This window comes from Pyrgilauda ruficollis, unplaced genomic scaffold (genome assembly GCF_017590135.1).
Source record: "Pyrgilauda ruficollis isolate IOZ18807 unplaced genomic scaffold, ASM1759013v1 scaffold11, whole genome shotgun sequence".
Taxonomy (NCBI): Eukaryota; Metazoa; Chordata; class Aves; order Passeriformes; family Passeridae; genus Pyrgilauda; species Pyrgilauda ruficollis.
The window spans coordinates 2,676,317-2,704,073 of record NW_024509210.1 but is presented as its reverse complement, the minus strand read 5'-3'; the positions used below and the strand labels follow the sequence as shown (position 1 = coordinate 2,704,073).

The following is a 27,757-nucleotide window of genomic DNA, read 5'->3' as shown; positions in this document are numbered from 1 at the left end:
TTCATGAGTCCAATCACCACCTGCCTCCTCTCTGTGTCTTGCAAGTGGCTGTTTCCTATGGTAGAAAGGCAGAAGTGAGCAGTGAGAACCACTGGAGATAACCAGAAGTTCCCTGATTCTTACCAAAACTGATGGGAATTACATAACCAATTTTTTTTTTTTTTTGGGAACTCTGTCAAATTTAATGCCAAAATTGCTCTTAAGTCTTCTATTTAGGGTACTGGCTGACTGTAAATCTCTAAAGGTACATAGTCAAGTGGAAACACCAGCCAAAATTTCAGCCACCTGAACAGTCCCAGGTGCCCAGGTGTATTTTAGGTACTGAAAACAACCTTTAAAACTCGAGTCAAGATTCCTTTCCTTGAACTGAAGGTTCATAATCTTTGATGAGTCCCATAACCAAATCTGCCATCATAACAAATGCAGAGGCATCTCCTTTCCTGGATGTGGGTGGTTTTGATGCCTGCACTGGTTATAAGCAGCAATGTACTAAGGGAGTACAAAACCATGAAATTTAGGAAGATGAGTAATGTATGAAGTGGAGGCAGTGAGAGATGATCCTCATATTATGTGCTTTTATTTAATAATGTATAAATAAGTAACAGCTCTCCCCAAACTGCCCCTCAGCCTAGCAATTACATGTTGGCTGATTTCTGGTTAGTGCTGTTCTTTTATAATAACAAACTGTTCCCAAAGCCTCACATACAGAGAATTAGACAATCAAAGTACTGTGTGCAATTTTCCACTTAATTCATTCAGTTAGTTGCAATTAAAACAATACAATTCAAGGCCTTGTGTGTTTCTCTGAAAAAATACAAAACTTTACTTGTTACTATTAATATATACAACCTACAAGAAAGTGTTAACAAAGCCCCTTTGTCTTCACTGTTGTAGTAGAGTAATTTTCTTATCTTTTTCTGTAGATGCCCTGGCAGTCATCAATATTTCTTTCAGTTGCTGTTCTTCAAAAGACACACACTTTTAATTCAACTGCACAGAAAAAAAAAAAAAAGAATCCAGTGGGACAAATTCCATTGGTGAGCAGATCCACTGTAGCTGCCTGGGAAGGAATCTAGGTGAAGGTGCAGGGCTTGCATTAAGGAGATGATCAAATCTATTTAGAAGGGAAGAGACACCATTTTATCAGGCAGTAATCAAATTTTTGTTAGATTTTACCTAGATATTTTACCTAAATATTTCATATTTCTGGAAAAGCAATGTTTCATGGCTAATGATCTCTGTTCACCCCCTTCATATAAATGACATACCAAGTTTTAGCATGACTATAGAACCTTTCCTCTTTTTTGTTTTATGGATCTTCACTAATACAACCTAATGACAATCTAATTAATATTATACCAGATTTGTGGGTGTAAAAGAGAACAGAATCTGTACCTGGCTTCACAAGAAAGTGATAAGCCACCCTATTAGAGCTGCTGTGACTGTCTCCCATACCACCAAGCTCCCCCAAAACTGGGCATTATTTCCATCAGGCATGAACACAGAGTGTGCAATGCTCAGAGAGCAGCAACATCTCTGCCTTCTGAGGATGCACTGTGTCTGTCCAAGTCTCACGATGTTTCCAGAGCTTCCGTGAACAAGGTATATCTCCACATTATTCTTGGTAGAAGGCTGTCCTCCTGATGTGCTGGTCTTGGGTATGTTAATTCAGTATTTCAGCTGTGCTTCTTGACAGAGGCTTGATTCAGCCTACTCCTGCAACAGAATAACAAAGCACTGATTTGGATCTTGTACTCTTAATTATTATTCCACCAACATAAATAAGCATTTTACTTAAGCTCAGTTCCTCAAGAAAGAACTATTGTCTGCTTTGATAAGATGGTATGAAATTTATCCAAACATTTATCGAACTACATGAAATCTTATTGGAAGAATATGTTCTGAGATTTTGTGAATAAAGTCCCTCAGGATAAAGTAACCCCAAAATACGTGTCAGAGCAGAGATTCCCAAAGTCTGGTCCAAAAGGAACTCACAGCTCATCTAGCGCTCACTTTTATTCTTTTCTTCCAGTACACAGCAGCATAAAAAGGCCAGGACAAAATAAAGAACCAAAATCAGCATTTCTTTTCCAGAAAGCCAGACCTCTGCCAATCCCATTTCCAAGAAACACTGTCCAGTATTTTCCTTCCTTCCAGTTACTGTTGTTCTACAAAGATGTTACACAGTGATGAATGACAAGGAAGGCAATTCACCAAACAAGGTACCTATTTCAAAGTTATTTTTATTAAAAGAAATGCTAATATCATACTCGTGGCATATGACTTTATCCTTGAAGAATGCTGCAATTTGCATATAATCTGGGTGAAAGAAATTTAGTTGAAAGACCACATCTCCAACTCTTAATGAATGTTCCCAGAAAGTCTAACAAAAGGAAAAAAAAAACCAACCACCTCTGCTTGGCACGTTTTTTCCAAATGTGCTTTCGTAGCTTAGGTTGCTTTCATAGAGATAACACTGGCAGACAGTAACTGTACTTGTTCTGTAATAAAGACACTTTTGATATGGCATTTCAGGGCAACTGGATTACTAAAAAAAAAGTTACAAAGCTAAACATATCATCAGTGTATATCAAGGATCATGTTATTATAATAAACTATATAATGTAAGGCACTGTATATGAAATCAAAGAGATATTTCATATCACTTTAATATGTTGACATTATCAACCAACCTATAAATACCAATAACATTTTCATTATCATCTACATTTAAGCTTCTTTAAGCTTTCAAGTGCCCTTATGTCCAATACCCAAACCCATGCAACTCAATTCCAGCAAGTAGCTCCAAAAATCACATCAAGGAAGCTCTTTATTGGTTTCTCTCAATGACTTCCAGATTAAATCTGCTCTTCCATAATCACAGAAAAGGTTTCCTGTGAGTATCTCATCTAAAAACACATGGTTGAAGTTAGGTATTTTCAGTGCTCCAACAAAGGACCATGCATCTAGAAAATAGTTAATAACTCTCCTGATGACTCACATACTGAAATCAGTGCTGACTCTTAGTATCAGAAGAATGAAACCATATTTAAGAACTAAAATAAGATTGTGGAGCACACAAAAGGAATAGGTTTGGATCTCAAAGTATCTACCTTTTACCCACTCACCTTTCAGACACTTGGGCTTCATTAAACTCCCAAATATCACTGCAAGAATGTGCACTACCAGTGAGTGCATAAATGCCAGAATGCCAAGGTAGGGAAGAAGCAGACATAAATCTGCTCACAGTAGTGTTCCAGATTGGTGCTAAAATAAGAGTTATGAGCTACATTCATTTCAAGTAAATATAAGATTATCTATACTCAGTTCAGGCCTTCTTTAGTCATCATCTACTTGGGAAGAAATTATAGCTTTATAGAACAGCATTCATTTTTCTCAGTGACAGAAAGCAAAAGTGAACAAACTCTTGCCCTTCTCCAGTTCAGGCCAAGGAGAGATCCATGCACAAATCCCTAAGGGTGACATCTACCCAGCACAACTCAGCTGCACTTACCCATTCTGTAAGCTCCCAGACCAAAGCAATTGGCTCAAGCCTCTGGAAAAAGAAAGGTTTCACATCAAAATATTCTTCCAAATAGAAGCTGAGTACACAAACTTACTACCTCTCCTTGTAACAAAAGCTTTAATTCATAATGTTTTGTAGAAGACAAGATCTTTACTACACCAGACAGCAAGAGAAACTTATAGTGCCCTTTCAGGCCTGTTCATCTTTAATAGTTGCAGTTACGAATGGACAAGTGTACTTCACACCTCCTAGAACAGGGAAACAAAGAAGAGCAAAACAAATCCTGGAGTCCTCCAGAAACTCAGCATTTCCACCTAGCTTTCTATTCAAATATTTCTACCCTTGATTATTGATACTGAACTGTAGCATTACAGTCCCTGGGTGGGCAAGGATAGGTTGGATTCAAATCTACACAGGGACCCCCAGCCAATGTCATTCAGCCCTAAATGCAGATGTATCATTGGCCAGACATCTGGATGGTGCTAAGACCTCAACAGATCACATGTGTAGGCTAGGGAAATTTGAGCTTCTGCAGAAGGAGCTGTGGGAATAAATTCAGAGCTGTTTGTCACAAGGACCACTGAGTGTGTGCTGTCTCTGTCTCTGATCCACACCCCTCCATGTTACACTAAACAAATCCATGGATGCACTGACTAGCAACAAATCAGCAGCAGCTAGTAAAATTAAACTGAGCTAGACATCATTGCTATATTGAACAAAACAGATTCTTCCCTCCACCAATAAGGACTAGAGCAGACATAAGTGCAAGAGCTGTGTGATGACAGACTTTCATCAGGGAAGGCAAACAGGCAGGCCTTGGCAGCTGTGTAAATTCTGTGGTTTGGTCCTGGAGGTTGTGGCTTCAGCCCCAGGTCCCAATTCCTTACCACAAACCACTAGAGATCTCTCTGAGTAAATGCAGGACCAGCTCCTTCTCAGAGAGGCACCATCAGATTCAAATATCATCCATGCAAAAGGCCTGCAGCTGAAGCATCCTGCCATAGGTATGGCTACTCAGCACAGCTGTGGGCATGACACCTTTCAGCTTGACAACAGAAGAAAATGTCCTGAGCACCTTCCATCCCTGCAGGCTGCCTTCCTTCTTGGACAGCCCCTCGGGATACAACTCAGCTGCTTTCTCTGAATCAGACACAGAGGACCACAGATTAATTAACGCTGCCTGTATCCCAGGAATATCCTGGGGACCTTAACCACAGCCCTTGGCCATGCTCCACTAGACACTTTCCATGCATTAGGCAAAAGGCAGGCTCTGTATGTCAGGGCTCCTCCAAGAAAGGGCTGTCCACCTGCAGAGCAGCAGCTTTTGAATCACTCCAGAGTCTAGGCTGCTATTCCCAATATCCAAACGTAGCCAGCTCAGCCTGTTACTGTCAGTCTTTCTGAACTCTGGCAATGAGGCAAATCGGCATGAGCACCAGTGGTCACAGCCATCCAGGCACTCCAGCCAACACAAGATACAGATGAAAGTCATGCATGGGGCAGCCCTTGCTTTGCATTTTGGTGCGGATGTACACAGAGAAAGGAGCGAGGGCAGAGCTGAGACAGTGGGAAGCTCAGAGAGAAGGAGGGTATCTTACTTAAAGTCACTCTAAAGCATATTACAAATCTGTTAAATCATTGTGGCTTACCCTATATTTCAGAGTAAATTAGTAACTTTTCAGAAGGAGTGAAGAAACTACCACTCCACTTTTAAATAATGAAAATGCTAAAAAACCTACACTTAACAGCTCTAAAACTGCAGCAAGTCACCCACCAACACCCACTCCTCTTGTCAGCAGGCTTTTTTCAGCTTTGCCTATTATTTGTGTCAAGTCAGAGATGTCTAATATTTGCTGTGCTTATCTACTGAACTTTCAGGAGCCCCAAATGTTACAATATGTACCTGTGCCACTGACCTTTTTCCCCACAGCATTTTGATCTAAATAAGTAAAAACCACAGAGTTTCCAAAATCATTTGGATTCACTGCTCTGAGTGCATAGCTGTAAAAAATCTGCTTTAAGATTAACATCCAATTTTATTCATGCCTGAGGCTTCACCACAGCATCTATTTTTGTAAGATTAACAGCAAGATCCCAGTTCTCCAGAAATGTAAAGAGTAACAGACAATTGTAAAAGGAAGATGATGTTTCCTAACCTGCCCTGCTCACATCCAACAAGGTGCATTTTCCTAGCCCTTTCCACGTTGGGTGTAATTTCTATTTGCATTTTTGCACCCACAACATACAGTATGTGTATTAGTCCTTCTCCCATTAGCTGGAATGCAAACTGTGGGTGCCAAAAAATACTAACATAAATCTCACATGAGCAAAGCATCCCCTGAAAGACAGCTTTTACGCTGGAGGAGTTAAGAAACAGCCATCTTCCAGCACCTTGCACAAGAGCAGTTTGAATAATCTCTAACTTGAAAATAAAAGTATAGAAAATGAACACTTGATTTTTTGGCTAATCCATTTGAAATGCGTATACATAAAAACCATTTCTTTTTGGACATAGCAACCTGAGGACAAATTGAGGATCATTTTTAACCTAAATATCAGAGGAGATGTTGCTTTAAATAGCTTTTGGTGTCTGTCAATTAGAGCTATTGCATTGCTGTCAACTTGCATTCCTGCTTTAGTTCCAGCTTTGCTCCATCCTACACAGATCCCTACAAATCAATTGTCTCTTGCAAACGTGCACTAACCACTGGAAAGTGAAATTAATAAAGTGTGAGAAAATCTGATTCATAAAGCTGACACTGCTGAGCCAAACAACTCTTCATATGGGCAGGCAAAGTCGTAAAAGATTATCAAATTGCAACTGTCATTCCTGACAAAATGCATCTCAATGCTGGAAGGAATTTTAGGTTTTAGGCTAAACCACCACCTCAAAGGGTTCCTCAGGGCCTGTCAATATCTGTACTTTGGATGGAAAGCTACCACTGAGCGCAGTGTGCCCAACATACAGAACCTGCCACAAAATGAAGTTCTTCATAAGAAAGCTCATCTCAGTCCTGGTTGGTAACAATAACAAGGAGACAAGATGAGACCATCAGTCTCAATTGTGAAGACAATGTTTTCCTCCCATATTATTCTGTCTGTCATGTTCCCTTCAGGTTCCAAAGGAATCCCTGTCTCATATATCATTATTTCCCACAAAGCTTGAAAGCCCTCAGGGGGGGTTTCTCCCTGCCCACTGTACCAGCCTTGAAGTTTGAGTACCTTCAGAACAGTGACAGAGGCCTCTGCCAGCAATAAAGGGGAACATCTGCATACCAATTAAACTGCTGAGCGCTGAAGAGTAAAAAAAAGAAAAAAAAAAAAAGAGGGGGAAAAGCCTTGAAAGTAAATCTGAGCCAAGTTCTAATTAATGCCCTAGGCCCCGATTCACCACAGCACTTAGGCATGTAGTTAACTTTAAGCATGTATTTAGTTCCATTGAAGTCAAAAGACAGCATCGAAGAGGCAAACTACATTAGCACAATTTAATACTCTTTGGGCTAATTAATCAGCCATAAAAATTTACTATGAGATCTGTGTTCCTTATTTCCCTCACTGTGACATTTCCAGATAAAAATACTTGGATGTGGCTGGAATAAGCAAAAAAAGCACCACTCATTTGGCTGTCATGGAGGGCTTGGTCCTACAGCAGTGAAGGCCAATTCCTAAGAACAGCTGTAGGAGCTAAGCTCTCTCCACATGACAGCCTACAGTCTGTATCTTCTATGTGGTTGCAGCTCACAGACACAAAAAGCACAGTCGTGTCCTGAGGAGCAGTAACTGGAGAAATTAAAGGAACTGGCAACAGATGAGCAAAGCCACCAGGCTCACATCAGAGACATCTTTCCTTTTCTCTATAAAGAGGCATTTGCTCAGCGTCAGTTGTGACTGGAGATGGCAAGGAAGGGCAGCAGCCAGGGCTGGGTAAGCGAGGGAGGCTGAGAGCAGACGCAGGTTTGGAGACAGAGCGGGTGAGATTCCCAAGGAGGCACTGTCAGGCAGAGCTGGGGTGAAGGGAAGCGTGCTGGTGTCTAAAGGCTAAGCAGACTGGAGTCTGGCCCAGCCCCAGTGGGCAAGGGCTAAACTCTCCTGAGTTTCACTGCAGCAGGACTAAGCCCTATAAAAAAGAAGCCCAGAGTGCAATCTCCACTTAGCTGAATTGTCCCAGATACCAAGTGGAGAAAAGGGTTTGGATGTAAGTCCAGCATGGAGAATGGCTGCCAACACTGCACCAACAACATGCACGCTAGATGGGGACTAAACATGATCTCCAGGGGCCAAATGTGACCAGCATTTGAGTCCTGTTGACTTCAGAAAAGCATGTGTAACAACTAACCATTCTGTAAACAAAATGCAAGGAGACAAGCCGTCTAATAAGTGTGCTCTTGCTAGGGATTTCTGCAAAAATGAAGCCCTAGAAGGTTTGCTGAGTATCATCAATGCTGTACATGGACCTATAAAAGCAAGAAAAACAAAAGCAGGGGACATAAACTCCTGGTTGACAATAGTTCTTTATATCATCCATCATGAAAACAAAAAAGAACAAAAACAACCCTCCAAAAATTAGAACAACATGAGAATAAAAGAAAGTACCAGCACAGCTTTTCAGATTAACTCTGAATTTCCTTGCTTTCATTGGTTTAAGAGCTCTATTGTTACTCCCTTGTTTTTTTTTAATTGCAGATACTAAAAATTCTTTTATCTTTCTAAGTCTTTAGAGTATGTTATATAATTACATAATTAAGGCCTCTTTCAACTGGATATAATTTACTCTATAGTTTACAACAGCTGCACTAGAGCCATTACATTTTATCATTTAAAAGCCTAATTAGAGGCTTCTTAATTAGTGGATCCTTCAGTCACTAGGCTGTGACTGTGTAAAATATGCTCAGCAGCTACTGCATTTTACAAATCTACATGAAATGTTTGTATGAAAACAGGGTGTGTACAAGTCCAAAAATACAGTGCTTGTCCTTGTAGGTCAGCCCACCTGAGCATGCAGAGCTCCACACGACATCTCCACTCCTCTGTCTCAGTGCCTGGCTGCTCTCACACAGCCTTTCCCTCATATCTATGTTGCTAGGAGCACCCAAAACAAGACCTCAGCCTCACCGAGCTGATGTTGCTGTGTTCAAACATGATCCAAAGAGAGGATGGGGCTGTGCCCACTGACTGCCCAGGCCAGCTCTTGCATGGCTCATCAAAAGCTTTCTCCAGCAAACTCACCTCCTCACTGCTGCTGCTCTCTCCCTCAGGAGCTCTGCTCCATGCTGGATTCTGCACACACTTCCTCTGTGCTGCCCACTCATATCACTAGAAGGAAGAGGGGAAGCCTCTCATTTATAGCCACTGACCCATATTTCTCATTAATCACCACCAAACTAGCAGTCGGTCACTGAGATGGTAAGTGCAGTATTTGCCCAGAGAAAGAGCTGTAACTCCATCCTCCCCTCTGGATAGCACAATGCCAGGGAATAGCTGATGGAACTAAAGTGAATCTTAACAGGAACCACTCCTAGAATGAGCCTCTCATGAACTGGGGGCTCACAACATCCATCGCCCAGTGAGCAAAGAGCTTGACCAGACCACACTCTGGAGGACTTGGGGGGTTTTGTTCCGTTTTCCCCAGCTTGTAATGCAGCAGCTGTGTTACAATGGGTCAGATTTGGGGCCTGCCAGCATTTGGGAGTGTTTCTTTAAACAGCAGAGTGACAAAATCATGAGTTCTTGTTGACTGCAGGATAATATAAATCAGCTATTGAAAATCTGTATCATTAGTGCTATTGTTTTGCAGTGGTAGATGGCTGCAGTAACGGATTGGCCTCTCTGTCTCATCCTCCCACTGCAAAGTGACATATACAGGACCGATCAATAACTTGATCTAAGTTACTTGTAGACATGTCAGGTGCAAATATCACCCTTTCTCAAAAGGTTTTAAAGACCAGGTGTTTTTGCAAAATTTAGGCCAGGCAAAAAATTGCTTTGGATAAATAGTCATTACGGTGGAGAACAACATAACCAGACCCACCCACATTGTTACACATGAGTGTTAAATAGACAGGAAGCAATTATGTCGTATGCATCTATTTCTTTTTGGGGTCAATAACTCAAGATGTTCAATTTGAAAAGCATTATCTGGAATAGCCATATTGCTGAAAAGCCTGTTTGATAGGAAATAACTAGATTATTTCATCATGTAATTTGCCACTAATTTCTACAGCTGAAAGCCTGAAATACTTCCAAAACCAATACCAAAATCCACAGTCATTACTAGGGCCAGAATTTTATCCTGCTGTGTCACAACATATTACCCACTTAACATAGGGTTGTCAAACCTGAAGTCAGTGAAACTCTGCAGCTCACAGCCTTGTTTCCCCATGGATCAGTGGAGAGGTTAGAGAGGGGTTTAAGGGCCTTCCCTACGCAAAGGTGGCATCACTTTGATGCCATTACTATGACTAAAGCATGTATGCGTGTTTCTATCCCTGACTCCACCTCTGCCACCTGCACACACACAGAAGGGATATGATCAAGTAGATTAGAAAACAGGTCAGAGACAGATACATCACAGTTATCATTTTACAGCCCCCAAAGATGTCCGTGGACACACAAGGAGGCGAACGCAAGCTGAATCCTGGCTATACACTGAGTCCTGAATCTATGGCACTGACATCAGGGCAGTCTTTTGGGGGGAGAAAACAAACATGGGTGAGGGCTTTCCAAAAAGTGAGCATCTTCTGAAAACCTTTGTGACAAGCTGCCCACAGATTTAACTGAGAACTTCACAGGGATATTCTATTTTTTTGAGATGACCTTCTTAGAAAACTGTGTACTCCAGACTTCTGGAAATCCTTGCGCCTTAAATCAAACACCCTTTTAAACTGGTCCTCATACAACACTTACATTCCGTGGCCTGCGTGGTACTAATACCAACTTCCTTCAGTAAGTTCAACAGCATCAGAAGTGATGTCATAGAAATGATTTCACCTGATTAATTTTGCACTGACTTCTGTGACAAGAGCAGGAGAGGCAAAGGAAGGTGGTGGCTAGGTCCAGGTAGCCAAAACCATAAAGCAGAGGAGAAGGCTGAAGACAGAAGAAGAAATAACACCACAGTAATATGCTTTGTACTCAATTTGCCTGTTGGTCCAAGCAAGTACCATGAACTTCCTTGTCTTCACAGCAGGGCAGCTGTGCTGCACTCCACCATGTAAAACCCTGGGAGAGCAGAGCACAGGACAGCCAGGGGCTTGGCAAGGCCAGGGACCCTCTGGAGCATGATGCCTGCAGCAGGACAGCTCACCAGCCCAGCTCCCTCAGCACCGGGGCACCACCATGAAGAACCCAAGCACCTGCACTCAGCCCACAGCCATCCCAGCTACACAGGCTGGTGGCTGATGTGCTCCAGCCTCATGGCTGCTGCCAGAACTCTTTGGGTCAGAAGGAAGACATGGATCTCTCTGGCAGTCAAGAGAGTCAAGAGATCCCTTTTTATGGGGGCAGGATTATCATTTTGTGTAGATCTCTGCTCTTCTCCACTCCCACACCTTTTTTTTTTTTTTTTAAATAAATGAAAACATACAAGAAAAGCTCAGTGTCTTCTTTCAAGACTTCTCTATTTCACTAACTTGTTCCAACCTCCGTCACAGCTCTTCCCTTGTCAGCAACTGTACCACTGCGCTATACCCCTGCCCACGCACAAATGCACTGGTTGAAGGTATGAACTGGGATCTCTCCGTTAAAGGAACAAGCAGGCATCCCAGAGACTGACACAGCTGCTATTTGCATGTAAAAGAGGAAAAGAGGTGCATGACTGAGCCCAAATTAGCATGAGCAAAGCCTCCCACCGCATTTGCAAACTACAGCTTGCACAGTGGTGCTAATAGAGGTGCACATTTTCCTCACAAAGAAGGATTTCTACCTCAGGCGTAAGGAAACTTGGGTAACAGTGGTCCACAGAATTTAGCATGAACTTTTAAATCTCTATTTTTCTGAAATATACAAAGTGCTAGAAAAAGATAAAAACAGTGGATGCAGGGTAGTGTGGATATACCAAGGTTTAATGTCATCCCCACCTCCAGCTTGATTCCTGAAGCTGGCTCAGAGTTTTGTGTTTTGGAAGGCCTCCAGCACTTCTGTACCCCTAGATTTCTCAATGTCCAGAAATATTTACAGCACTCAGTGCACCTAAAAATGAAAACCAAATTAAGCAGGGCAAATGCAGATCTAATGCACCAATTCCATCTTTAGGAAAAGGAGAACCACTCATTTTCAATATCAGCTCTTTCAAAGGGATGCTCTTGGGATTAATTTATGTCTGCAAAGTCTTGCTGAAGACACACATTTCATAAACTATAAGATTTCCAGATTTTAACATAGTCTTTGTCTCTCTGGCTGCATAAAGATACCTAAGCATCCATGTCTGTGTCTGTACCTACTGAGTCAGAAAAAAAGGATTAGATATCTCAGTAGACTGTTCAAGAAGTGCAGTTTCATTGGTCCCCCAAACCAAACTGCACTTTGAGGTGTTGCTGCAGAGAAGTTATAGACTCTTCTTACTTTATTCTCATATTTTCATAGAAGCTGTTGGAACAATTCAGTGCCTATTTCTGCAGTAGGTTTAGCTCATCTCAGAAACTAGAAATAACAGTAAATGCAGACATTAATGGTAATAAAAATCAAAGCTAAGCCCTACATGAAGAGAAACAAATTCCAAAATGAAAAATTCGATTACACAGTACCTGTCTCCTGTCTTGACTTCCTCATTATACGTAGAAATTAACCCTGTCATTAAGTACTTTGATCAGACTGTACATAAACAGCTTATAATGGCATGAAATCTACCACAGCAAGCAGCAAATGAACGAGTGGAGAAATACTGACATTTGGGGCTGCTGTCAGACATCAAGTGCTCCTACTCCCTCAGGGCCAAACTGCTAGAGTAAATGGGGTTACTCTGAGGATTAATTGTTCCCTCCTGGCTTGCACTACTTCCAGAAAGTTTCAGCAATAATATCCAAGAGGCTATCATCTGGAGATCAGTAGTACTGTTCTAAGATCTCTGAGAGATTTATAAACTGGGCTTTGTAGCTGCCCTTTAGGTTAAAATTCGGTACAGAAATGCTCAGCCCACAATTGACCTGAGGCAGTATCCCACCTTTTTAAAATGTTCTGAGGCCAAAAGAGGAAAAGCAGCACTTAAAGTACAAATAGTCACTACCATCTATCTACTGAGAATTAAGGCACAAGAGGGAAGGTGCCCATGGCCAAACTGGTCCAGGTTTGCATTGCTCAGAAATGAGGTATGGCACCATTTCACACACTCCAACTCCAAATATTTGTCACTTACATTTGGAGAACATCCATGCACTAATGCCCATTATAAGCAAAACTTCTGGGCAATTGAGATTTTTCTTTTCTGGTTGGTTAGTTTGTTTGTTGGTCAGGATTTTGGAGCAGAAGTTGCTTTCTTCTAGGATGCATTTAAAGCAATGTAACTTACTTAGTTGTGATCCTATCTAAATTCCTTGCACACACAGACTGTTATGTGATCAGAGGCAGCCAGGCCAACAGGGTCTCTCCCCAGCTGTGCCCCTGGTTTGTCATCAGTCCCCTGCCATCTCTGAGCCTTCTTTTCAAGCAGCTATGTTTCCCGCTGGCTCTTACCACCTCTTTGCTCAGAAGACCCTCAGCATGGAGACAAGCAATGGGAGTGTCCAGGTACAACATCTGCCCCTGAGCACTACCTCAGGGCACCGCATTGAATTTCCAAAGTACAGCTCAGATGTTCTCTGCTTTCCTAGGTTAGCTTTGATGGAGTTCTGGTGACTTACCAAGTACAGTAGGCACAGACATAAGGGAGGAATCCTGATCCAAAAGAGGCAAAGGCAGTTTTCCACTGTATTCAATATGGCCCAGATTTTATCTTTAACAACCTTTAACAAAAGCTTGGAAAAACACAAAGCAATCCCACAGATTATTTGTTTCTATATGTATTGCCAAACATACTGCAGAGCAGACATTTTATTACTCCTAAAAGCACCAAAGTCCAGTATTTCCTTCCCTTATCACAATCCATTCTTTCATCCCATTGCTACAAGCAGCCCCAGAATGTTATTGCAATCCATTGTTCAACGCGGCTATAACCACAGTTCAGACAAACTCAGCCACAGACCAAAACAGCTCAGCCAAAACAGCACAGGCACCACTGAGCTATCCAGAATACTGCTCTCAATCTATAAAGCTGCATAGCTGTGCTTACTCATGCCCCACATACCAGTTGGGTGCCCACAAAAATGCTTCTTTCCAGATCCCCACACACAGGCACTCCCTTCTGTACAGTAAAGCAAAGAGTGCAGCCATGCCACACCAACACAGGTGTACACAAGATATCACAGTAAGACAGTGTGCAGGAGATGGAGTTAGCTGAAGGCAGCATTTTTTCATCTGGCTCTAATAAACCAGCCCAACTGCAGCACATGTGTAGTCCCTGGTAATAAAGCAAATAAACCATTTATTTTGACTTTGCAATTCCTGTTCCAAATAATTTACTTAAATATTGCTGGGTATTTTGCCTACATTAAAAGTTGTAGTGTGTACCTAAAATTTCTAGTAAACCTAGAAGCACGTAACAATCCAGGCTACAAATGCACATTCTGTATATCAACTACCACAGCATTATCATTTGATATTTTTACAATATGCCAGCTTCCCTTCTAAAAACAATTCACTATTAAAATAAATTTGATGGAACTAGCAGCATGCCAGGGATTTCTCACAGATCCTCTCCCTGAAGAATCCCCAGAATTCAGCAAGGTGATCAAATCTCATATGTCAAGTCTTCCAGTGATTACTGTCTCCAATTCACCTCTTCAGTGCTCTGGAGTTTGCTTCTGCTCCCACAGAGCATCCAGCCTTCCTGGTGAACTGCAGGATGCAGAGCAGATTAAGGGCTCCACTCCTGACTGAGCAAGACATTTTTAAGCATATCTTATCTGTAAGTGCACGTGTTGCTTTAGCAATCAATGGCATCACCTAAAAGTATAGTCAATCAAGTTGTTACACATCTGTCTGAATAGCTGATGCTATAAACTAGAAAAATCCACTGGCACATTTTGGAGCTGCTCTACAAAAACCCACAAGTAATGCACTTGGCATTTTGAAAGCAGTGGCACTGCTTTTCAAAACACACTCAATGCTTGTGGGAAGGCAAGGTTGAACCCTCTTTTAGGTTTAAAATTGAACCTGGGAAGGAAGGCAGCTGCTCAGGGTTACATATGAGTCACAGAAGATATGTGAGAAGCTAGCCTACCTAAAATCGTTTGGAAGATGGTAAAAACTGTAGTCAAACTTTCATTAAAGATTTGTTTTCACTAAATCTTTGTTTCTGCTTTTACATGGGATTTAAAGCAGTGTTGTAACTTTATTCTATCAGTAACAAATCCCAGCCAAGGAGACCAGCACATATTTCCAAAGGCAACTGGACAGTGTGGCCCCCTGGGAGGTGAGCAGATGTAACCAGGATGCTCAGCACCTGCAGTGGCTACTGAAGCTAATGGGAATTGCTGGTACTCAGCACCACTGATGCTTGGTCTCCAGGAGAGGAATTTGTGATTTATCATGAGCTTACTGATTACAGATGGAGACTGTCACAAAGACACACCCTCGAAAGGAATTGAAGTTTTCAGCCCTCATGTAGATGTGTACCCATGGGCTTCTGTCTACAGGTGATGTTTGAATTCCAGCCACACATCTGAAAGTCGGTATCGCAGCACACTTTGTGTGCTCATCAGGGAAAATCTCCTCAAACAGCTGCAGCTAAACTCAGGTCACATAAGAGGAGAGCCTTGCTTTGGTACATCTCAAAGCCCTCCTGACTGCAGGCTGGGGCTTATGGGTGGAAGAACACAGGCCTATAAAAAAAGCATGCTATATGCAATTGCCTTCAGGACATCATAAATGTCAGGAAGGCAGTACGCAAAGCATTTCCAGACTTGAGTCAGAGAACAAAAGTGTGAAGCTCCTTAGTACAAGATCCAAGTCCATTTCATATCCACAGGCCCCAGAGGTGCTGTCAGGTAAAGAGCATGAGTCATGGGTACCTACAATATCCCTTCTCAGCAGTCTTTATCCATCACTGCCATTGCTCCTCTGCTAAACAGCCAGAAAGTCATGGAGAAATATTTTGTCCACATTTTATCTGTACACACTTTCCAGAGACTTAAATCTAAAGAAAACAGAAAGGAAAATATAACCACTTGCAGATGCCTGTCCCTGGGACAGAAGTCCCCACTTCTTCATGAAAGGCATCATGGTGCACCTACCACAACTGCTTCTATTCAGAGCCATCTCTATTGAGATGCCTACTCCACATGCAGGAATCCTTTGGAAACAGGCCCTGGTTGCCCTTCCATTTTCTCTGCAGCCTGTATTTGCATTCAGACTCTGTGTAACTTCTGAATGCGGGCTAGGAAAGACTGATAATGACACACCACAGGTTTTTTAACAAACTAAGACAATCTTGCCTTTTGGGAATCTCACTATGTTCTTTTGATCCAAAGAGACTTCACTGCTAGTAGCATGGAGTAGATCTTCAGTGATTGTAAATGGACAGTGACGTGTTGATTTTCTTGGTCTAACAGTTATTTACACCACCCAAAGATCCTGCATACCATCCAAACCACTGCTCTGCATATTATGCACTCTCTTCTCCAGCAAGGTCAGGTATCAGGACTGCGAGAACAGTCAACAGGAGTTGAGACGGTTTTAAACGGGACATGTTGGCTTCCAAGTAGTACAAAAAAAAAATTGTGTAAAACTGCTTGGGCACTTGGTTCTCAAATAAGCAGCCTAGAAGAAACTAAGGACTTCTCTGATCTGAAATTGCTAGTGCTTGGCATTTAAAAAAGCTCCTCAGAAGGCACGTGACAAATTACTCAACCAAGATTTGGGGGGACTTATGGGAATGCTTTTCAAGTGGTTGTTGAAACTGAGGTGCTCACAATTTTCCGAGGAAATATGTCAAAATTAATCAAATCATTCCAGAAGCAGAAGAATGCTGCAGCCAGACTCCTTATTCATCTGTGTACAGAGGTTGGACTCTTCCTTGGTATGACGAAAGCACAGCCATGGCTGACATTTCCCTGAACCTGAGACTGTCATGACCTCTCTCCCAAGTGCCTCTCTCTACAGCCTCTCCTTGGCCCATCTGTGTTTTCTTCCCCTTCCCCACATATATAATTTAATTGAATTTGGTCAAACAGATTTTAAACCACCTGTCAAATCTGGATTACACTAGTCAGGAAATCCAAAGTTACACTGGAGGAAGGACACACCTGCACAGAGGCCAGTTTTTAGTGGCTTGCTGAAAACTCCCCAAGATGTTCAGTACCTGCATTCATGGAAGCCTGAAGAAGAGCTTCATTACACCTAAACAGTACCAAGTGCTCTGGAGTGAGACCCCACAGAAAGGAGCACAGTCTTGGCAAATCCTGTGCCCTAGAGATTGCCTGAGCCCCAGCCCAGCAGAGTAGCTGTATCCTCCAGAGGTAGATACTCCAAGCTGCAGTTGAGGAATAAACACCCCTTGAATGGAGACCCACCTCTCACTGCAGCAATGGGCTGAAAGCAAGGCACAGGGCACTTTCACACGGACAAAGGTGGGGAAGGCAGTATGCAAAATCCACCTACCTGTGAGAAGATTAAATCTTATCCAACAGGCCACTTACCTCCTCCTGACAGTCCAGCTTCCACCACACAGCCAGCACAGTAAATGAGATTTCAATGTGGGCAAGCAGGAGGCCAGACACAAGTCTAGAAGTAAGGGGGTTTATTTCTTACTGAGGAGCTTGATAGCAGAAGTGCCATGGTCATTCTTTCTAATTTCAGGGACCTTTTAAATAAAGTTCCACTCCAGAAGCCAAGCATGAAAGGAGAGGAATGAAAACTCTTTGATAGATAAGATATTACAAGAGACTGTCAGAAGCTTGGTAGGAGAATGAAGTAACACTCTGGATACTGTCATTGAAAACAATAATGAAAGAGTACACCATTTTCTTAACTGAACTACTATCAAATCTATGTTACTGCCACACAACATATTTTTCGTCCAAAAGTGCCAATTTCAAGCTATGACTATTGATCTCTATCTAACACTCAAAATTAACTGCACTGCTAAGGAAAAGTGGCACCAAATCGTTTGAGAACATCAAACAGTAAAAAGCCAATGGGGTCAAATCAAGGTCAGAATTTGATGAGTAGGGTGTCAGAAATTTAATCCATTTTGTCTAAGATAATGTATAGCGCCCGTATTGGTTTTTTTTTTTCCTTTCTTTTCTGTAATTTTTTTATGCTACCTTCTCTCAAAAATATCACAAAACCAGACCTCAACTTTTTTTTATGAACTTTTTTTCCATGACTGGAGAGAGAAAAGATTAAATGGACTGCAACACAGATGGCAATTATGCCTCTGTTTATTTCCTAATGAGTCACAAGATTATTTTTTGCCTTCTGCCACATCATTTCAGAATACAAGAAACCCTTATCTTGAAGGAGACTTGAGGAGACAAAATAACACTGTTAAAAGTTCCAGTCCAGCTGAAGTAAAAAAGAGTGAGACTGAAGCGTATTAAAAAAAAAAAACAAAACCAAAAAAACCAACCAACCAACCAAACAAACAAACAAAAAAAAAACAACAACAAAAAACCCCACCCCACAACTTTAACCACAAGTAAAGTCCCATTCACTTAAACTCAGAAATGATGGGTAAATCTGTTCCACCAACTGGTGAATGTGGTGGCTATCAAGTTCATTAGTAGTCTCATGAAAAAATATTCAACAGCTCTCATAGTGCCACATTGCATGTACAACTCAGCATTTGGAGAAAGTTAATTCCCTAACTGTGGCTAGAGAAGGCTTCTCCTCTGCCCCCCACCAGAGCCACCTGTGCCCTTTAACTGCTGCCCACATCACCCCGCCTGCCCCGGATACTGCCCAGCCTCGGACAGCTGGCAGAACCCATTTCCAGCCCGAGAGCCAAGCCCAGAAAGCCCACCCTGGAGCACAGCTGTGGGCACACTGACCCAGCACTGCTTCAAACTTGAGTCTTCAGGCTGGGGCCACTTGCTTTTGAAACCCAGGCTGAGTAACCAATTTGATAGTGGCAACACCGTCTGCTTCTCATATCACAGTCTAGTAATTAGCATGCTCTTGAAAAGAAGCATGAGATATGCATTCAGCAGTTCAAACCCTTGTCTCTCACCTCCTCAAGAAATGCCTTAACCACAAGGTTTTGGATAGGGTGACTCCCCTCTAAACAAAAATTCAAGCTTTGATCCTAAGAGGGCTGAATCCTCAGCCTAGCGATCAGGACACATGGCTGAAAGAGAAAAATCCTTTATCTGAGAACTTTTTATATGTTTTAGGCAGTAACTGGGGGTGGATAATATGAATTTGGATCTTGTCAGGAAGAGTCTGAGTGTGACCTCCCACCTCCTACCAGAATACAAAATATGCAAAAGAGGATCCATTTTAAATGGAGAGCAAGACATACACTCCTTTCTGGAACAGCACTACCTCCGTGCTGGAACACACTTGCTTTCTGCAGTAGTAGGTAAAGACATTCCTACTCAGGAGGTGGCTGGTGCTTCAGAAACACCCACATCCTAAGGACATTTCTATTTCCTGGCTCTAGAGGTTCCCCTTCAGTGTCTGGAGATTCCTGCTGTCTTTGGTGAGCCTCAGGCTTATCTATCCCAAGGAAGTTCAAAGACAACACAACTGGTGTGGTAAAGACAGGGCACAGTTAGGTTGAATAATTTGTTACCTAAAAATGCTTCTGACAGATGGCAAGGCTGTTCTGGAACACTGTGAACATAACAGATTTTGGGACAGGGTGCTGAAGAGAACTGATTTTAGTGAAAAGTTGGATTTTTATCAAAATGACCTTTTCCACTCCAAGTGCCTGCTTTGCATAGAAAATTGCAAAGAAAACTCCAAAATTTGATAAGAAATTGAACATCCCCGTGACTTAACTGGAGTTCTGGTTTGGATGTCATTATCCTTCATGGCCATTGGCTGCAATTGGGCTCCATGTCCAATATGCATCATTGCCAAATGTTTCCATGATGTATCACAACAGCACAAGAAAACAGAAAACCATCATTCCCATTTAAAAAGCTCAGAGTTTAAGGAAGAGAATGGAACCATTTGCCACAAACACTTGCAAATTCCTTAATCTGACATGGAAACCAGTTGCTTCTACCTTGCTTCTCTCCACACCTACAAAAAACCTACAATATTCACAATCCATTCTAATTACCAAGGCATTTGCAGACTGTACTCCTAAATTAATGAGGCTTAGCTGTTGGCACTATTCTCCTTTTATCTGTCCAATGGTCAGTTCTGTGTCCCTTCCCTTCCTGTCTCCCCAACGCCTTCAGAAACTACCCGACAGACAGGGAAGGGGGAAGGAGCTGTGAGTGCTGGGTGGGAAGAGTAGATATAAAAATCCTTAGTTCTGTTTTGATACTTTGCAACCACAGCACAGATCTACACAGCAGATCAGCAAGTCTCTGAGGTTTGAGAGGAAACACTGCCAAAAGATGGTATTTCTTTCCCCTTAAAAAAAAAAAAAAAAAAAAAAAAAAAAGTTGAAACAGTTTATTACTAGGTGTGGTATCGCATCTAAAGCTTTCAGTTTCAGTACTTGTGTGACGTATATGCCAAGTGGAGAGGGATCTTACTAAAACCTTCCAGGATGAAAACCCTCACACTAGCCAGTCTAGACATTCTCCAGTAAATACAAAAGTGGGATTAGATGGTGCTGCTATTCTCACCCCAAATAAAACCTAATATAAATTAAATAATAATAATTAATTAAAAGAAAAAAACACAACTAAATCAGGTGACTGTTAGCTAAAACAAAGCTTAGTTTGAGATGGTAAAATGCTACAATATAGCTTAATGAGGTAAATCCATTAAAATACCAATACTTTCTAAAGCATGTGTTGAAGTATATTTTTCTCTTATGATGATGAAAACTTTTTTAAGAAAGGACCTGATTTTCTAAATTAGTGTGGAAACCAACCCATTGTCTTCTATTTGGTACTTAGCATCCTACATATCAAGCTATTAAATTAAGAGCTTACTGAATTTTTAGTGTCTGCTTAATCTCTTGGCTTACTTTAGACTCCTCTTCTAAAATGTTTCATTTAAGTGAGATGAAAATCGTTGATTTCTGATACTTTTCTACATATCTAGGAAACAGAAGCGTGAAGCATGAGGAGAAACTTGATTTAAATTATACACATCTGTCTCTCCAAGAAAAGGTTTTCTATTTGTGTTGGAATGAGCTTATTTCCAATACCTGGTAATTCTCCTGGTTTCTACATACATATTCCACAGAAGAGGTAAAGGTTACTGGTGTATAGCATTACTTCTATACGATGCTGTGTGTTTTCATCTAGGCACTCCCACAATGATTTCCATATCTAGCCACTTGCTCTTCTTATTTCTTGATAAGTGATGGCCCTATCAGGAAGACGGGGGCGAGTCTGTTACTGCTTTGAGTAAACAGCCTAAAGGTCATTTTAGATGTTGGCTTTGACACTCTTGGTTCAGTAGACACCCACCATAGCTGTCACCAGTATGCTGAAGTTACCTTCATGGAAAAACAGCCTTTCAGTGGGTCCTGTTTTCTCTTCAAAACAAGAGACCACCAGTGGGCATTTAAGGATGAAATGAGGAAAATTCTATCAAATTCCCCTCAAAGATACCTGACAGAGCCATTTGTTCTGAGGTCAGGATCCAAGTGCTAGAGGTCTTGCTGAGGTCTCCTAAGGTTAGGGGAAGGTCCTCATCTGAATGGGGTCTCTGAGTCCCTGTGTGTCCCAATGGGTGCCACAGTCCTAGCCAGTGCCCAAGGACCTGTTAAAGGAGGTTTCCCCAAGAAGTGACAGCAGCAGAAGATATCCCAGCCACCTGGGCACAGGTGACTTTAGCAGTTGTGGCTACGTACACTAGAATGAGAGTGGTAAAACCAGTGGCTCACGTGGCACCCCCACTTGGGGTGTCCACCTGCATAGCTGTCACACACCCCACTGCCCTCCAACCCAGGCTTCTGCAAGCACCATTTCTCTCCTGCTGCACAAGATTGAGCAGTAGAACAGTAGAAGGCACAGCTTTGCTGAAATAGATGCATCCACTGCCAGAGTGTGTTGGCAGCACACAGCACCACTGTGCCTCCATCAGTAAAAGGTCGTTCCAACACTATACTCCTGGCCACCTTCTCCCACACACTCTTCAGCATGAAAGCAGGAAGAACCCAGCAGACAGATCTAAAGATACCAACATCCTGCAAAAGAAGAGTTGCATGACTAAAGCTAAGATCCAGAGCAAAGGCCAAAGCACCCACAGGGTTGATACAGCAATATGCCTCGTATTGACAACTCTACAGGCTGAGCAACACGTATTCCACAAGGGATACCACCACCCAAGGCAGAATTCAAAGTTCACTGCAGAATAACTCCTGAAGTCCTTTCAGGAAACTTCCCACAAACAAAAGTATTTTTCTTGTCAAAATTAGGTTCTTCAGGCTCATTGGCTCTCATTTTAGGCACCTGAAGATAAAGTATTTCAAAAGACTAAGAAACAGGCAACTCTCACTGAAGTCCCAAGGAAAGAGTTACTGTGGATTCAGGCCCCCAGGATGCGATTCTGGTACTGCCTGGTGCTTCACCTCTCTCCCCTCACACCAGCATGCAGATAGCTCAGTAGCAAGGCATCTCAGACACTTCTTCTCTCCAGACTGTACACAGCACTTCCAGTAACTGAGGTACAGTGTCAAATCATTCATCCTGCTGGAACATACCATCTGTGTTCATTTTACAAAAGTGGAAAGGTACAGCAAAGTCCAAACCTCCTTGTCCAGCTAGATACAGGTCTGAGACTCTCCTAAAAAGTGAAGGGACAGGTTGTACTGGTACATTACCTCCATTTTTCTGTAAAGAGAGGTAAATGCTAATATATATGCTGTTAAATTTCTATAGGAAGTGCACCTCGTATCACCTTTGCCTCACTTCTGTGCAGCTAAAATAGAGAAGAGAGAAACCAGAACCATGATGAAGAGCTACAGAAGACAGCAAATACACGTGTATTCTTCCAAGATGATGCTGTGTTTTCAGAGCCAGACACTCAGGTTACTGCATTTACCAGCCCTTTTGCTTCAAGACACACATGACAGTACCTACCAGAACATCCTGTTCTTCTTTTCCACCATGCCTTTTGAAATCCAGCTGTAGCCATTGGGACCTCCAGCACTGCCCTCACAACCAACACAGGCTGTTCAGCTGCCTTTAGAGATGAAACTTCTGGTTTTTAGAAGAGATTCCTAGCACTATTCACTCTGAATGTCATTATCATGAAACTGCTAATAGATAAAAACTACTGAGGACACATCCCATTGCTTGTTTTCCCTCCCTTCACTCCAAAGCAAATAAGGCTTCAGAGCTCAAGGTTTCAGAGACCTCTGCAAAAGCAGTCAAGCCCAACTTCCAAAAAAGCCCTGTATGGTATTGTATAGGCACAGTCAGAGCTGCTTTCTCCAGACATGGGGCTCCATTTTCCAGTACATAATTTTCACTTTGTGCTAAACAGACAACAGAGTGTGAAAACTCCCTTTTTTTGGGTTTGACATTATCGTACAGACAAGAAAACCATCTGCAGTTTTCAGCTTCAGCTTTTGCTCCAAGTTGGGATCTTTCTGTTACTTTTCCCAATACATTTTCAAGCCCAGACACTAATTCAGTCTATTCCCTACTTCAGCTGCTCTTCTACTCCGTGAGCAATGTCTGCTTTTCAGCACAATGCAGGAGTCACCAAACAGCACCTGAGTAGGGTGCTTATAATCCCAGGGTGCCATACCACAAAGCAGGCTCCTTGAATCCAGTACTTACCCAAAAAAAGGGCACGAGCTTGTCAGCTGCACAGCCCAGCAGTGCTCACTCATGAAGGGTAGAACAGCACCGGCGGAACTTCACTGCAGTCCAATATCACAACCTGTCATATCTTCCTTGCTAAAGGAATCTGGGTAAAGAAAACACAAGCTGTATTTAAGCAATAATACCTTCTGGGAATGTCTAGCAACAAGTGCTCTGAGGAACAAGCTGTGCCTCTGGCCCTTACCCTCACCACTCAACATTCTCAGGCTGACTGCGTTAAAATAGCTGACTTAAAAGTCATAATTGCTATTCTCAACAGTAAAATACTTTTTTTTTTTAATGTACCTTTCAACATGCTGCAAAGTTAAACATGGCTTGCATGTTGCCATGGATATGATTTCACGTTTATAAGACTGGTCTTTCCTGGCAGCTAAATGCCAGTATGGGAACAAATAGCAGAACAGGGTTTTGTTTGGCATTTTGCTTTGTTTAGGATAGCAGCTAACTACTTTTCTTATTAACAAGCTTTTGATTTTACTGGAGATTCTCTAGAAACAGAGTTCATCTCATTGGCATTAAAGACATCACAACCAATCCTCCAGTCTGTGTGAGCAGAGCCCCGACCTCTGTGGCACCACTCATGAGAATCAGGGTATAGGGTCAAGCTTGAGTCTGTTTACACATCTGCCATGGCTGATATCAGACAGGATACAGTGCATGAAAACATCCTTTATCTCTGCTTGCTTCATCTCTCAACACAGAGAGCAGGTGTTGAGCTACAACTAAATTTTATTCAAAATACAAACATTATAAATTCTGACTAAAATAAGGTACTGAAATTAGGTTTTCATTTGAGCAGAAGAGCAGTTTAATTCCATAGGGTCCCAGGAAGAATGTCCAAAATGGAATTGCTAAATTTCTATCAACTTCAAATCAGCTGCATTCCTGCAGAAAGGCTAATGGAGCAAGAATAAAACCCAGACTGACAGGAAGGTGTTACCAGTTCATAATGCCAAATCTAAATGCCTCCTTCGCATCCACACCTAATGACTCGTGCCCACATCTGTTTCACAGGCTGTGTGTGTACCTCTAGTCCTGCGGGATGACTTATGTGGCAAAAGTCACCTGGTCTTCAGTGGGACAACATTTCACCCCTCAGTGAATGAACCCAGGGATAACTTTTGCCCGCTGGTTGGTTACATGTAGGATTGTATCAACTCAGCTGTTATCACTAGGAAATCTGAAAATAAGATGTAATTGCACAGACAAAGCTGGGGATTACACCATGTCCCTCCAAATCCCACAGCCACAGTGTTTACCTCTGTCTGTGTGTTGCTGTCAGGAAAAATTCTGTACCTATTTCAGTGTCAGAGATACATATCAGTCAAACCTGACTTCAGCTTTTGAAGTGGGTGGAGAGCAACACCGCCCCTCTCCTGTGCTGGAGCCTGCAACTAAACTGCATTTTACTCACAAACATATCTGTAGTTCTACTGTGTTCTGACTTTTAAAAAAAAAATCTCATTGGACAGACACCACCAGCAAGTTTCTCCACTCTGTGGAGTGTCTTCACAGCCCTCCCACATAGTGAAAATGACTCAGACTAAACTACTAAATTTAGGGCATTGGTATTCTATGTGTTACGCTGGTGTTCATACAAGTAATGCCTTAAACAGTAAATTTCTGAATTAAGCATTCAGGCATCTTTTCTGTGCTGCATTTGCCACTGAAACAGAAAGGCAACGAAGGTGGGCTGAGGAGGAGGTTATTTGGATCATGATTTGGCTTGTGTTTTGGCTAGAGCTATATGGGAATTTGAATGAGGTTTGCATGCACTTTTAGAATTATCTAATGACCCAATATCATTATATTTGATCTCAAGTGATGCGATCGTGCAAGATTAGCTGCCCTTGGGAGATTCCCCTCATCTCAGGCAAGAGACAGCAGGCTTTGACTCACAACTGGGGAGGATTTCTCTGGGGATGAATAGACCAATTCCCACTCCTCAGCATCCAACTCACCCATCTTTGTGATGTTCCCGTCCTGGAAGGATGGTTCATGAAGCAGCTGCTGAGCTGCTGGTTGCAAATCCATGTAGTCAACTAGATCAGTACTTCTGTAACTCAACATAAAATACAGAGAACTATTGAAAGTTCTATTGAAAGCAGACCCTGCTTCATGAGCAACAATCATCCATGTAGCAAGGACAAGGTAGTCTGGAAGAAACCCGTGATGGCCATGAAGTTCTGTGGCTATCACCAGCAAGTCAGGGCTTTGCAGAGAGATTGGCCATGTGGTCACTACCCAGAAAAAGGGACAGCAAGTCCCTGGCCCTACAAGGAGCAGAAGAAGCAATGAGAGTGATGGGATGAGAAGAGGAAGGGGAGAAAGAGGAGTGCTAATGAACCTTGTCAGCTGAGGCATTCTTTTTTCTCTGTTTGCTTAAAATCACCAACAAATCAGTGTGAGCCTGAAGTCAGGCCAGAACCTGGCCCAGAGACCACACTGTCCTTTAGTCTGACCACACCACCTGCTGAAGCCAGTGAGAGTTTATGTGGATATCTCAGGCACGGACATAGAAGCAATGACTCATCTATTAATGAACTTTGGTTCTTTATCTGGTTGCCAGGTGCCTCCAGAAAGGCACAGCTTTCCTAAATATTTGTGGGTTTTGAAACTGCTGAATAATTTTCACAAATACAGTTCATGGTCTATTATCCAATCAAAACCATGCAATTGCTAGGAGCCATGTGAGCTGTTTACACTGCACATTTCTATCACATGCCCTACCTTTGTTCCTCATCATTGGAGCACAACTCTTCAATAAAAATGATGCTCATGCAAAAACATTTTAACACTTTCACATAATCTGTTGTGTCTTCCAGGAATGCTTATACTATCTGATGCACAGTATTTCAACCTGGGAAGCTGGGCATTCTTGTCTGAAGTTCTGGAGAGCAGGTAAAGAATAACTGTTTTCAGTAAAACCCACAACTTTTTCTTGTATGACCATCTGCCTGAAGGAAAATTCCCACAGTACAATGTCTATTCTTGTGCTGACCCCACCCAAGAAGCAGTGATCTTAAAAGACCCAAAGTGCCCACTTAAGAGAATCTAAAAAACCCATGCCTAGAAGCCACCTGGAGCGTCACTTATTTAATCTTTTTCCTTGCTCTAAAACAGAATAAATAACTTAGACCATCTCTGAAAAACATTCATCACACTTTTTCTTGCAAAAATTCAGACAAGAATATGCCACCTTCTCCCCAAGTAATCCATGCCATGATTTTACTACTTGTGCAATTAGAGAATGTTTTCCTGACACTTGAGCTGTGTTTCTTCACTTTATCACCTCGTATTTGTCCAAGCAGGCAATTTTGACTGGGTCAAGTTACCCCATTTTATCCCCCAGATTTTGACTGTAGAAGAGTCAGAGAATATAATGAAGGAAAGATGTTGAAAGCCAAGATCAAGAGATACACCAAGATCAGAATATCTATATGATATCTACTGCATACTAGTTGCCCAATAAACTGAGAAATTACTTTAGTTAAATATTAATTACTCTTGGAAATTACATTTTAACATCATTTTACAATTTAGGTCCATACAAACTGTCTGACAAATCTGTCCCACTATCTGTCCAGGAATCCAAATCTCTTTCTTGAGTGGATTCCCAACTTCATTAACACCTCCTTCTTTAGAATACTTAAAGGCGACTTGTGAAAAAGATAGGAACAAACTTTTTAGCAAAGCCTGTAGGATAGGATAAGGTGTGATGCTTTAAACTAAAAGAAATCAAAATTAGACTGCATGTAAGGAAATAATTTTTTTACAGTGAAGGTGGTGGAACAATGATACAGGTTGCCCAGAGAGGTGGTGGATGCTCCATCCCTGGAAACATTCAGGATCAGGCTGGACTGGGCTCTGAGCAACCTGATTTAGTTGTAGATGTCCCTGTTCACTGCAGGGGGCTTGGACTAGATGGCTTTTAAAGGTGCCTTTCAACCCAAACCATTCTGTGATGCTGTGAACAAGTAAATCTTCCTTGGTAAAACTCAGTTAAAATACCTCCCTAATAACTTCTACCTTGTGAAAGAGGGTTGCCTCAATATATCCTGCCATGGTGATACATTAAGGGGGGTTTTGCCATGTTGCCTTTCCAAGTAATAGCCACATAAAGTGTCCCTTTGCCACTAGCAAGTGCTTCCAAGAGTTGCTCAAAAGCATCTTTCCACTTGTCCACTAGGCAGGTGGCTTAAATGACACCCACCTGTCAAAGAGGCTCTGGTCT

At 42.0% G+C, this 27,757-nt stretch overlaps 1 long non-coding RNA gene across 3 annotated transcripts; it reads right to left on the bottom strand.

Moving 5' to 3' along the window:
- LOC121357465 lies at positions 1-26,848 on the bottom strand. Of its 3 annotated transcripts, none has more exons than XR_005955737.1 (4): positions 25,485-26,848; positions 23,479-23,608; positions 854-1,716; positions 1-55 (listed from the first exon to the last, which is right to left on the bottom strand). It is a non-coding gene; the product is annotated as an uncharacterized LOC121357465 (long non-coding RNA). The 3 variants fall into 3 exon arrangements; XR_005955736.1 differs by lacking the exon at positions 1-55 and having other exon boundaries at positions 580-1,716; positions 25,485-25,579; positions 26,254-26,848; XR_005955735.1 differs by lacking the exon at positions 1-55 and having other exon boundaries at positions 580-1,716.
- Between the last annotated feature and the right edge of the window lie 909 nt (positions 26,849-27,757).